This window comes from Lithobates pipiens, unplaced genomic scaffold (assembly GCF_037356315.1).
Source record: "Lithobates pipiens isolate NorthernLeopardFrog02 unplaced genomic scaffold, aLitPip1_a1.2 Scaffold_1, whole genome shotgun sequence".
Classification (NCBI taxonomy): Eukaryota; Metazoa; Chordata; class Amphibia; order Anura; family Ranidae; genus Lithobates; species Lithobates pipiens.
Window position 1 is genome coordinate 97,580,547 of NW_027507685.1, and position 11,863 is coordinate 97,592,409.

Sequence of the window (11,863 nt, forward strand, 5' to 3'; positions counted from 1 at the left end):
AGACGCTCTCCATCCAATCTGACAGAGCTTGAGATATTTTGCAAAGAAGAACGGGCAAAAATGTCCCTCTCTAGATGTGCAAAGCTGGTAGAGACATAACCAAAAAGACTTGCAGCTGTAATTGCAGTGAAAGGCGGTTCTACAAAGTATTGACTCCGGGGGCGCCATACAAATGCCCCCCACACTTTTCACATATTTATTTGTAAAAAGAAATTGAAAACCATTTATCATTATCCTTCCACTTTTATTAATCAATTATGTGCCACTTTGTGTTGGTCTATCACATAAAATCCCAATAAAATACATTTATGTTTTTTGTTGTAACACGACAAAATGTGGAAAATTTCAAGGGGTATGAATACTTTTTCAAGGCACTGTATTGACCACTTCGCGCCCAAGCCAATTCTGTCATTTCTTTCTGACATTTCTCTCCTACATGTAAAATTCATAATTTTTTTGCTAGAAAATTACATAGAACCCCCAAACATTATATATGTTTTTTTTTAGCAAAGACCCTAGAGAATACAATGGCGGTTGTTGCAACTTTTTATCTAGCACGGTATTTGCGCAGCAATTTTTCGAACACGTTTTATTCATAAAAAAAAAAAACAGTTTCATGCTTTAAAAAAAAAAAAAAAAAACCAGTAAAGTTAGCCCAATTTTTTTGCATAATGTGAAAGATGAAGATACGCTGAGTAAATAGATACCCAAAATGTCACGCTTCAAAATTGCACGCGCTCGTGGAATGGCGCCAAACTTTGGTATTTAAAAATTCCCATAGGCGACGCTTTAACATTTTTTACTGGTTACATGTTTTGCGTTACAGAGGAGGTCTAGGGCTAGAATTATTGCTCTTGCTCTAACGTTCGCTCACATGTGTGGTTTGCACACCGTTTTCATATGTGGGCGGGACTATATATACACATATGTGTACAATATTATAATATGTGTGTGTGTGTATATATATATATATATATATATATATATATATATATATATATATATAAATATATAATAATAATATATATAATAATATATATTTATATATACTGTATATGTGTGAGTGTTTTTTGCAATGTTATTACAATGTTGTTACAATATTGATACATGCACCTATACAGCGGTACCATGATATCCAAGCCAACCACCAACCCAGATATAAATATAAAACCATGATCCCCCAACGTTCCCCCCCCCCACCCCCTTTAAACTTTCAGCGCCTGCTTTCTGCAACGACATCCATGCAGCAACCCAAACCCACGTCTACCTTCAATGTACCCTTCTTTTATTTTTTTTGCAGCATCCAAATTCCTAAGTGCTTTTTTGCCCGTCACATCCCCTTGCAGTATTGCAGCTCCTTGAACCCCTTTATGGCTCGCTTAACATCTGCATCTTGTAGCCCACCTACCCCCCCCCCCCCCCATGCCTTATTGCTTTCACATCTGTTCGCAAGCCAACCCAGCTGCCGAACGCTCGACTGCCTCCGCCAAAAAAAAAACACCTTTTCAATACGAATTTTCCTCGCTGCCTAATTTTTCCATCGTGCGGTGAGGGTTAAAAAAAACATCTCGCATTGCAGAAATGCAACTAGCATACCAAACAGCCAGCCTATTGCGAAGTATTCCGGGGCTATGCAACCGGCAGGTTTCCGCATGGAAAACCAAGCATCGGAAAGAGCAGACCTTAATACGGATACAATGTTGCAAATAAAAGAAGAGGTTTTTGAATACATAGGGAAAAAAAAAGGTGAAAAAAAAACGCGGCGCGGCATTTACAAAAGATGCGTCGGCTGGTTCCGCACATGCACGCCGAAATAACGTAGACAATGTTACCTGTTTGATAGCTGCTGCAGGGTGGGGGGTCCAGCCAGTGCTAAGTCTAATGGATAGAGGAGTCAGTGCAGAGAAGAAAGAGAAGGGGGGGGGGGGGGGGGCTGGGATAGAGAAGAAAAAAAAAAGGGGGAGGGGAACAGCGGGCAGAGATGGAGGAAAAGATTCATTCATTCAGGGCTTAGAGGGAAATAGTCAGAATGAGGGCTCATTTATATATATATATATATATTTTTTTTTTTTTTTTTGCTAATGCAAAAGGGGGGGAGGGGGAAAGGGAGGTAGGAAATAGGGGGTGGGAAAAAAAAGAAGAGACACAGAGGGAGGAGAATTAAAACTGAAAAAAAAAAAAGGAGGGGGGTGCACTGGCTGTCAGTACGAGGGGTGAGGTTTGCAAATATTGATAGGAGCCGAAAGACCAATCAGACAGCTGGACGGAGAAGGCGATCTACATATATAAATACGTGTCTGTTGCCGTATAGATATGTACAGCAATAAATAAATGCTCACCCGTCTCTTTAATTAGCATGCTTCACGGCAACGCATGCAGTGTTTATCCTGCCTGCTTCACGGTGACATGGGTTTAATTGAGTCTGAGCACAGCAGATTAGCCATTTAGATCTGATAGAAAAATAACTGAACACATCCTGCCTATTTCCCTTCAGTTTAAAAGAAAAAAGAAAAAAATATTGCTGTGAAATTTTTTTTTTTTTTTTACATTTTTATTAGTATTTTTTTTAAATAATACAAAATAATAATAACCATGATAAAATAAAAACAAAATAATAGAAGAAAAATAAATGCTTACTTCTACTTTACAATGCCTTAGTACTTTACTGAACATGCGCTAACGTGCACCTTCTTAAGGCAACCCCTTTTTATTTGATAAGAAATCTAGGCAGGATACGTTGTTATTTTTTAATCAGTTTATTAAAAAAAAAAAAATAGATAACAAAAGCTGTGAATTTTTTAACTGGAGGGTCCATTTAATAATTTTGGAGCGGTAACGTGGATTGTGTTAAGGCAGCCTATTCAAAATGATAATTGATTATAAGCGTATAAGCGTATTGGAATGGTCATTTATTTTTGGTAAGAATAATAGGCAGAATGTTTCCATTTTTTTTTTTTACTTTTAATAATTTTTTTTAATTTAATTTATTTTTTATTTTATTTTTAATATGAAAAAATAGCTGCGACTTTCTAACTGAAGGGCCTTAAGGATTGCGGTGCATTACTGACCCCGTGCTAGTGACGCGATCAAAATGATAATTGATTATATGCATATTGGAATGGTCATTTATTTTTGGTAGGAAAGATAGGCAGAATGTTTCCTTTTTTTTTTTTTCTTTTTTTTTTGTGATTTATTTATTTATTTATTTTTGTCATTTATTTTATTTTTTATTTTTTTTTTAATATGAAAAAAATAGCTGCGACTTTCTAACTGAAGGGCATTAAGGATTGCGATGCATTACCGACCCCATGCTAGTGACCCAATCAAAATGATAATTGATTATAAGCATATTGGAATGGTCATTTATTTTTGGTAGGAAAGATAGGCAGAATGTTTCCATTTATTTATTCTAAAATTTTAATTATTTTTTTCATTTAATTTATTTTTTTATTTTATTTTTAATATGAAAAAATAGCTGTGACTTTCTAACTGAAGGGCCTTAAGGATTGTGGTGCATTACCGACCCCATGCTAGTGACCCAATCAAAATGATTATTGATTCTAAGCATATTGGAATGGTCATTTATTTTTGGTAGGAAAGATAGGCAGAATGTTTCCATTTTTTTTTTTGTCATTTATTTTATTTTTTATATGAAAAAAAGCTGTGACTTTCTAACTGAAGGGCATTTAGGATTGCAATGCATTACCGACCCCATGCTAGTGACCCAGTCAAAATGATAATTGATTATAAGCGTATTGGAATGGTCATTTATTTTTGGTAGGAAAGATAGGCAGAATGTTTCCATTTTTTTTTTCTTTTTTTTTGTGATTTATTTATTTATTTATTTTTGTCATTTATTTTATTTTTCTTTTTTTTTAATATGAAAAAAAATAGCTGCGACTTTCTAACTGAAGGGCATTAAGGATTGCGATGCATTACCGACCCCATGCTAGTGACCCAATCAAAATGATAATTGATTATAAGCGTATTGGAATGGTCATTTATTTTTGGTAGGAAAGATAGGCAGAATGTTTCCATTTATTTATTTTAAAATTTTAATTATTTTTTTCATTTAATTTATTTTTTATTTTGTTTTTAATATGAAAAAATAGCTGTGACTTTCTAACTAAAGGGCCTTAAGGATTGTGGTGCATTACCGACCCCATGCTAGTGACCCAATCAAAATGATAATTGATTCTAAGCATATTGGAATGGTCATTTATTTTTGGTAGGAAAGATAGGCAGAATGTTTCCATTTATTTATTCTAAAATTTTAATTATTTTTTTCATTTAATTTATTTTTTTATTTTATTTTTAATATGAAAAAATAGCTGTGACTTTCTAACTGAAGGGCCTTAAGGATTGTGGTGCATTACCGACCCCATGCTAGTGACCCAATCAAAATGATTATTGATTCTAAGCATATTGGAATGGTCATTTATTTTTGGTAGGAAAGATAGGCAGAATGTTTCCATTTTTTTTTTTGTCATTTATTTTATTTTTTATATGAAAAAAAGCTGTGACTTTCTAACTGAAGGGCATTTAGGATTGCAATGCATTACCGACCCCATGCTAGTGACCCAGTCAAAATGATAATTGATTATAAGCGTATTGGAATGGTCATTTATTTTTGGTAGGAAAGATAGGCAGAATGTTTCCATTTTTTTTTTCTTTTTTTTTGTGATTTATTTATTTATTTATTTTTGTCATTTATTTTATTTTTCTTTTTTTTTAATATGAAAAAAAATAGCTGCGACTTTCTAACTGAAGGGCATTAAGGATTGCGATGCATTACCGACCCCATGCTAGTGACCCAATCAAAATGATAATTGATTATAAGCGTATTGGAATGGTCATTTATTTTTGGTAGGAAAGATAGGCAGAATGTTTCCATTTATTTATTTTAAAATTTTAATTATTTTTTTCATTTAATTTATTTTTTATTTTGTTTTTAATATGAAAAAATAGCTGTGACTTTCTAACTAAAGGGCCTTAAGGATTGTGGTGCATTACCGACCCCATGCTAGTGACCCAATCAAAATGATAATTGATTCTAAGCATATTGGAATGGTCATTTATTTTTGGTAGGAAAGATAGGCAGAATGTTTCCATTTTTTTTTTGTCCTTTATTTTATTTTTTATATGAAAAAAAGCTGTGACTTTCTAACTGAAGGGCATTAAGGATTGCAATGCATTACCGACCCCATGCTAGTGACCCAGTCAAAATGATAATTGATTCTAAGCATATTGGAATGGTAATTTATTTTTGGTAGGAAATATAGGCAGAATGTTTCCATTTATTTATTTATTTATTTTCATTTCATTTATTTTTTATTTATTTTTTTTAAATAAAAAAAAATATTTATTGTTTATTATAAATGAAAAAGACTGAAAATTGCGTAAAAAAAAATGGGATCTTTATATACAGCTTACCTGTAAAATCCTTTTCTTGAGAGTACATCACGGGACACAGAAGCTTCATTACATAGTAGGTTATATAGGCACCTCTGGTGATTGGACACTGGTTAACCCCAATTAAGGAGAATTCCTCCCCTATATAACCCCTCCCATATGGGAGGCACCTCAGTTTTGTAGCAAAGCAATAAGAAACCACGTAAAAAAAACAAGAGGGGCGGGAGCCCTGTGTCCCGTGATGTACTCTCAAGAAAAGGATTTTACAGGTAAGCTGTATATAAAAATCCAATTTTCTTGATCATACATCACAGGACACAGGAGCTTCATTACATAGTGGGATGTCCCAAAGCAATGCTCAAATTGAGGGGAGGGAGACACAGATCATAATTATAGGCCGCCAGGGACCTGCAGTACACTGCGCCCGAAGGCGATATCCTCTTGTCCTCTGACATCCACCTGATAGAATCTGGTGAATGTGTGGACTCATGACCAAGTTGCAGCCTTACAGATCTGAGCCAGGGAGGCCTGGTGATGCACTGCCCAAGAAGCACTTACAGCCCTAGTAGAGTGCGCTTTCACTTGAAAAGGAGGGATCTTCCCTTTAACACTATAGGCCTGAGAAATAATCTGTCTAATCCACCTTGAGAGAGTGGATTTTGATGCCGCCTGGCCCTTCCTAGGGCCTTCTGGCAAAATAAACAAGCAATCAGTTTTCCTTATCTGAGCAGTTGCTTGAAGATATATACTGATTGCCCTTACCACATCCAAAGTGTGCAAAGATTCTTCTTCTGCGGACTGTGGGTCCGGAAAAAAGGATGGTAGGATTACATCTTGATTCAAATGGAATCCCGAAACCACCTTAGGTAGAAAGGACCTGTTGGGACGCATTACCACCCGGTCCTTATGAATAATTAGATACGGCTCCTTGCTGGAAAGAGCTGCTAGCTCTGATACTCTTCTAGCCGTGGATATGGCTACCAAGAAAACCAATTTTTTAGTCAGGAGAACTAATGAAGCCTGATGCAAAGGTTCAAATGGTTGCCCCTGCAAAGCCGAGAGAACCAAATTCAGATCCCATGGGCATACCGGAGGTTTGACTGGCGGTCTTATCCGCATGGCTCCCTGGATGAAAGCCTGCACCAGGGAATGCGATGCAAGTGGCTTCTGAAAAAACACTGACAGGGCCGAAATCTGCACCTTGATAGTGCTTACGGCCAAATTCATTTCTAGGCCTGACTGGAGGAAGGCCAAGATCCTGCTAATGACATACTTTCTAGGATGCCACTGCCTGAGTTCACACCAGGAAACATATGCCCTCCAGATTTTGTAATAAATAAGCCTGGAGGCCGGCTTTCTGGCATTGACCAGAGTAGAAAGGACTGGCCCCGAAAGCCCACGGTCTCTCAGAATGTGGGTCTCAGCAGCCAAACCGTCAAATTCAGACTGTGTAAAGCAGGATGGTAAATTGGACCCTGTGAGAGCAGATCTGGCCGGAGAGGGAGGATCCATGGCCTGCCTACTGCCACCTTCATGATCTCTGCGTACCACGGTCGCCTGGGCCAAGCCGGGGCCACTAAAAGGACCGATTTTGTGTCCCTCTTGACTCTTCCCAGGAACCGCGACAGAAGCGGGCACGGGGGAAAGGCATAGATCAGATTGTACTGATCCCAGGGAACTGTCAGAGCATCTGACCCCTGAGCAAGTGTATCTCTTGTCCGTGACACAAAATTGTCCAGTTTCCTGTTGAACCTGGATGCAAACAGATCTACGTCTGGAGTACCCCACCTGTGACATATGTTCCGAAACACGTCGGGGTGCAGAGCCCATTCTCCTGGGCACAACTGCTGGCGGCTCAGAAAAAACACTTTATGAGAGCCATATAAACTGCCCGGATCTCCAAGACATTTATGGGCAATAGCTTCTCGATCGCAGACCATTTCCCCTGCGAGCACGTCTCCTCCAACACTGCTCCCCAGCCTGTCAGGCTGGCATCTGTCGTGATAATCTTCCATGGAAGAGGAAGAAAAGTTTTGCCCTTCAGCAAATTCTTGGTTTGTAACCACCAGACGAGACTCTTGCGTGTCCCTGGGGATAGACGCATAGGAAGATCCAAGGATTGGGGCTTCCTGTTCCAAGCCACAAGGATGCATCTTTGCAGAGGCCTTGAGTGGAACTGGGCGAATGGGACGGCCTCGAAGGAGGCGACCATTTTCCTTAACAGTCTCATGCACAATCGAATGGGGGAAGATCTCCTGCCCAGAATTAGGCACACCAGATCCCCAATGGCCAAGGCTTTTGGCCTTGGAAGAAACACCTTGCCCTGAGCGGTGTCGATGATCATACCCAGGTATTCCAACCTGGTGGCAGGCTGTAGGGACGACTTTTCTAGGTTTATAATCCAACCTAGGCGTTCCAGGTGTTCTAGCGTTCTGGTGACGCTGTGGTTCAGGAACACTACTGTTTTCTCCATGAGAAGCAAATCGTCTAGATAAGCCATGACGGCTATACCCCGAGCTCTTAGGTTTGCCAAGAGAGGGTCCAGAATCTTTGTGAAGACTCGAGGGGCCGTAGCAAGCCCGAACGGCAAGGCCACAAATTGAAAATGGCGCCGCTCTACCGCGAACCTTAGAAATTTTTGGTGTGCGGGAAAAATTGGCACATGGAGATATGCATTCTTGATGTCTATTGATGCCATAAACTCTCCCCCTTGCAGGGAGGAGACCACAGTGCAGATTGACTGCATTCGGAAGGACCGGATGCGTAAAAACTGGTTCAGATCCTTCAGATCTAGGATAGGTCTGACACTTCCATTTGGCTTCGGAACGGTGAAGAGATTCGAGTAAAACCCTGAACCCTGTTCTTTTGGGTCCACTTCTACTATCACCCCCTGGAATAGTAAGTGATCTAAGGCCAGAAATAGCGGTTTTTGCTTTACTGGATCCCTGGGGATCCTTGACCTTAGAAAGCGAGAAGGTGGAATCTCCTGAAACTCTAGCCTGTAGCCCAGAGATACCGAAGAGATCACCCACTTGTCCCGGATCTCTTCCCACCAGGCTCTTGCAAACTGCAGGAGCCTTCCCCCCACTCGGCCGAGCGGGGGCGACCCTTCAGAAGGAAGCTTTTGGACTCTGCTTGGCAGGCATTCGCCCCCAAGTCTTTTTCTGCCCCAGGGCCCGGCCCTGAGCCTTTCCTGTAGAGGAGGGTTGAGAAGACCATTGCCACTGCTTAGCTTGATGCTCTGGGAGAGAGAGCACGCCTAAATGAAGGACGTTTGCTCCTTTTGACTGGAAGGAGAGTAGATTTACCCCCTGAAATTTTTTGGGCGAATTTGTCTAAATCTTCTCCAAACAAACGTTCCCCTTTAAACAGGAACCCAATCAAATGCTTCTTGCATGACAGCTCAGCTGCCCAATTCTTTAGCCATAGGGCCCTTCGCATGTGTACCAACAGGAGAGACAAACGTGATGCTTGTTGGACAGAATCCAAAATCGCATCAATCATGAAACACAGAATATGAGGTATTTCTGCATAATTCTCTACTTCCTCACTGGGAAGGAGCCCAAGCATCTGCTTAACCTGTTCCTTGAGGAACTGACACAACCCCACGGCTGAGACTGTAGGTTGCACTACATCGCCAGTCATGGAAAAGGAGGCTTTTAATAAGGTTTCCAGCTTCTTATCAGTTGGATCTTTAAATACCTGCGCATTATCCAAGGGACAAGTCAGGTTTTTATTCATGCAAGAAACAGCCGCATCAACAGATGGGACCCCCCATTTCTTGGGGAAACTTTCCTCCAGAGGATAATGCATAGAAAACCTTTTAGGAGGAGCAAACAGTTTATCGGGATGTCCCCAATCTTCATACAACAATTTATCCATTAAGGGATGAATTGGGAAGGAATAGGTAGTCTGTGGGGCTTTCCTGACTCCCAAGGAAGAAACAGAGGACGTAGCGACTTCAGCAGCAGGCTGTCAGGAACAGTGTTGTTGCTTGGATCGCCTGCTGGTGTCACTGTTTCTTTTGCCATCAAAGGTTGCAGTTCTGGTGGTCACCAGCGGGTGTCTCCCAGCAAATGGACATTCTAGTGATCTAGCTGCACCTGAAGTGGAATTGCTTGGAAGTATATAAGCCCGCCCTTCACTGAGGCTCATTGCCTCAGAATTTCTTCCTGCAAGCCTTGTCCCTGCCTGATCTGATCTGTTGCCAGAAACCTGTTCCTGATTTGCTTCCTGCCCTGTCCTGGACCCTGTTTCCTGTACCTGGTTCCTGAGACTTGTCCCCTGATTCCTGCCTTGGCTCCCCTTGCTTCTGCTTCCTCCACCTGGCCTCCTGTTCCCCTTGTCTCTCATCCCTGCCCTGTTATATATGTGTTCCCTTTCCATGTGTATATTTAGTTAGTTAGTTTAGGGTTTTGGGGTTGCTGTGTATTATTTGTATTCTTGCTTGTTCATGGTTTGCTGTGTTTGGTTTGCACGTGTGTCTTTATCCTTAATAAATATATATGTTTTCATTTACCTTTTGAGCCTGATTCCTTTAGTGCAGCCCATTGATCTGTTTTTACTCTGTGCTGGATCCCTGTGTTATGCCGCGTACACATGGGCGGACTGTATGGCGTACTTAGTTCGTCATACAATCCGACGGACAGTCCGTCGTACTTTCGACTTAACGGACTTGACCACACACGGATACCCAAACAGTCCGTCGAAAGCTTGCGCAATGACGTGTACAGCACGTACGACGGGACTAGAAATAGGAAGTCCAATATACAGCAAAGCACCCTTCCGCCGTGTAAATCCTTTCTGGGCATGCGCCATTCTTAGTCTGTCGAACTAGCCTACTGACGAGCGGATTGTCCGCTGAAACCAAAGTACGACGGACAGAATTTCGAAAAATCCGAAATACTTAGTACGCCAGACTGCACGCTGAAAAAGTCAGCTGAAGCCCACACACGAGCGGACTGTCCGCTGAAATGTGTTTCGACGGACTAAGTAGGCCATACAGTCTGCCCGTGTGTACGTGGCATTAGGCATCCCTCCCATGACAGAATTCTGAAGCCATACTAACAGATAGGCTGCACTTGGGAATTGGGTCTGGACACTTGCTATTGCCAAGAAAAATGCATCTGGAAGATATTCTGTATCTTTCGCTTCTGGCAACAGATGACAGAGATTTTTGTCATCAGACATTAGGGGAATACACTAGAGAGCAATTGCTGGAATGTATCCATATAGCCCATGTTTTTGTTGATCAGGGCAGTTTTCTGTTTGAGGACGTGTAGCCATTGATTTGGATCTGTACAGAGTTGGCCCTGTCTGATGCCTCTAGTGGAGGTGATGACTATACACCCCCTTTTAGTGCATCTCAGGTAGAGTCTTTGGTGTGGCTGTTGGAAGATGACTCAGCCTTTTTCTTTGAGCAATACTCAGCTTGTTGTATTCAGCTTCTGTCAGCTCCCAACCACCCATTTCTGTGTCCACATACCAGCCTGCTGGGATATCTTCCTCTCTATTACCCCCAACAACCACAATTTCCGACCAATACACCCTGCTACCAATGAAGTACCATTACCCTGTTTCCTCCTGCTGTACCTACCCAGCCTTTAACCCCTCTGCTACTTCTCGGCTGCCTCCATCAGTTCCATTGAATCTCCCCTCAAGATCTGCTCCCTCTGTTTTACCATCCTTCCGCTCTTCGCTGCATCCACTACCTACATCCCTGTACCCACATACAAATCTTCAGTTGCTAAAACCAAAAAGAAACGGAAGTTTTTCCCAACCCATACTATTCTGTCATCACCCACTTCTGCCTCCACGCCTGATGTCCTAATGCCTGCTGTTCAGCCTGTTGTGCCAGTGTCTCTGCCTGTTGTCCAGCCTGATGTCCCGGCCTTCCAGTCCGCCGCCTTCCAGCCTGATGTCCGGGCCTTCCAGTCCGCCGCCTTCCAGCCTGATGTCCGGGCCTTCCAGTCCGCCGCCTTCCAGCCTGATGTCCGGGCCTTCCAGTCAGCCGCCTTCCAGCCTGATGCCCCGGCCTTCCAGTCCGACGCCTTCCAGTCTGATGCCCCGGCCTTCCAGTCTGACGCCTTCCAGTCTGATGCCCCGGCCTTCCAGTCTGACGCCTTCCAGTCTGATGCCCCGACCTTCCAGTCTGATGCCCCGGCCCTGCAGTCTGATGCCCCGGCCTTGCAGTCTGATGCCCCGGCCTTGCAGTCTGATGCCCCGGCCTTGCAGTCTGACGCCTTGCAGTCTGATGCCCCGGCCTTGCAGTCTGACGCCTTGCAGTCTGACGCCCCGGCCTTGCAGTCTGACGCCCCGGCCTTGCAGTCTGACGCCTTGCAGTCTGACGTCCTGGCCTTGCAGTCTTACGCCTTGCAGTCTGACGCCTTGCAGTCTGACGCCCCGGCCTTGCAGTCTGACGCCCCGGCCTTGCAGTCTGACGCCCCGGCCT

General features: G+C 42.4%; 1 protein-coding gene across 1 annotated transcript in view; it reads right to left on the reverse strand.

Moving 5' to 3' along the window:
- The window catches only part of FRMPD3 (FERM and PDZ domain containing 3), a 241,210-nt gene extending 239,283 nt beyond the window's left edge, over positions 1-1,927 (reverse strand). The window contains exon 1 of the mRNA XM_077466653.1: positions 1,833-1,927. The gene's annotated coding sequence lies outside the window, so the exon portion shown is untranslated. The remainder of the gene's footprint in view (positions 1-1,832) is intronic.
- Positions 1,928-11,863: the final 9,936 nt, after the last annotated feature.